At 67.0% G+C, this 927-nt stretch overlaps 1 protein-coding gene across 1 annotated transcript in view; it reads right to left on the minus strand.

Moving 5' to 3' along the window:
* TNNI1 (troponin I type 1 (skeletal, slow)) overlaps positions 1 to 927 on the minus strand; it is a 32,146-nt gene that overhangs the window by 25,296 nt on the left and 5,923 nt on the right. The window lies entirely within an intron of this gene.

The raw sequence follows: 927 nt of genomic DNA on the forward strand, positions 1-927 counted from the left end.
CCTCCTCCCTCGGGAGGCCCCACCCCCACCCCCCAGGCCGGGCTCACCTGCAGGGCGCTGAGGGACAGGCCCCGCGTCTGCAGCGTGGGGATGCGCTCGGCCAGGTAGCGCGACTTCTCAGCCTCCCGCTCCTCCAGCTCCTGATCCCAGCACTCCTTGGCCTTGGCCAGCATCAGGCTCTGGACGTCACCTGGACTGGCCTCGCCAAGGCTCCCCCCACAGGTGACCGTGGGGTCACAGGCCCGGTCCCACCCAAGGCCCGGAGCCACCCTCCTGGTCCCGCTCAGCGGCCGGAGGCCTCCTCCTCCAGGAAGCCTTCCTCCTGCTCCTCGGCCCCCGGTCCACCCGCCAAGAGCTGCTGCACCCAGACTCTCCGGACCCTGCGGGACACGCAGACCCACCCCTCTCTTTGCAAATAGCCTCCTGTGTTTGTCGATAAATGAACGACCAGTAAATGCACAGATAAAGCCCCCCCAACCCCACCCCTCGACCCCCGTCTCCCTGCCTCTATGGCTGCGAATGGCACCTAACTCGTCTCTCCCCACCGAGCCCTCCAGGCAGCTGGTGGAGGGCACAGCCTTGGTCCCAGGGGCTGGATGAACCCCAGGTCCTGACCCCTGAGGACATTGCTTGGGTGTGATCTCTGGGGACCCCCTGCTCCTCCTCCACTTGAACCAGCGCCAGAGGCAGCAGGAGCCCTGCCCTCCCATGTCCTGAGCAGGGGCTGGCCGGTCAGGGAGCGCTAAGCCCTGGAGTGTGTGACTGGGGCCACTCTGAACCTCAGAGTCTTCCTCTGTGCGGTGCAGATAGTAGCACCGACTTCATCCCCAGGCGGTGGGGAGGCTCGGAGGCCCGTGAAAGCCGCTCACAGAGGCAGGGGGAGTCTGTGTGGTGTCCCACCTCTCCAGCCTGCGGGGCCAGAGCAGG

This window comes from Myotis brandtii, unplaced genomic scaffold (genome assembly GCF_000412655.1).
Source record: "Myotis brandtii unplaced genomic scaffold, ASM41265v1 scaffold975, whole genome shotgun sequence".
Classification (NCBI taxonomy): Eukaryota; Metazoa; Chordata; class Mammalia; order Chiroptera; family Vespertilionidae; genus Myotis; species Myotis brandtii.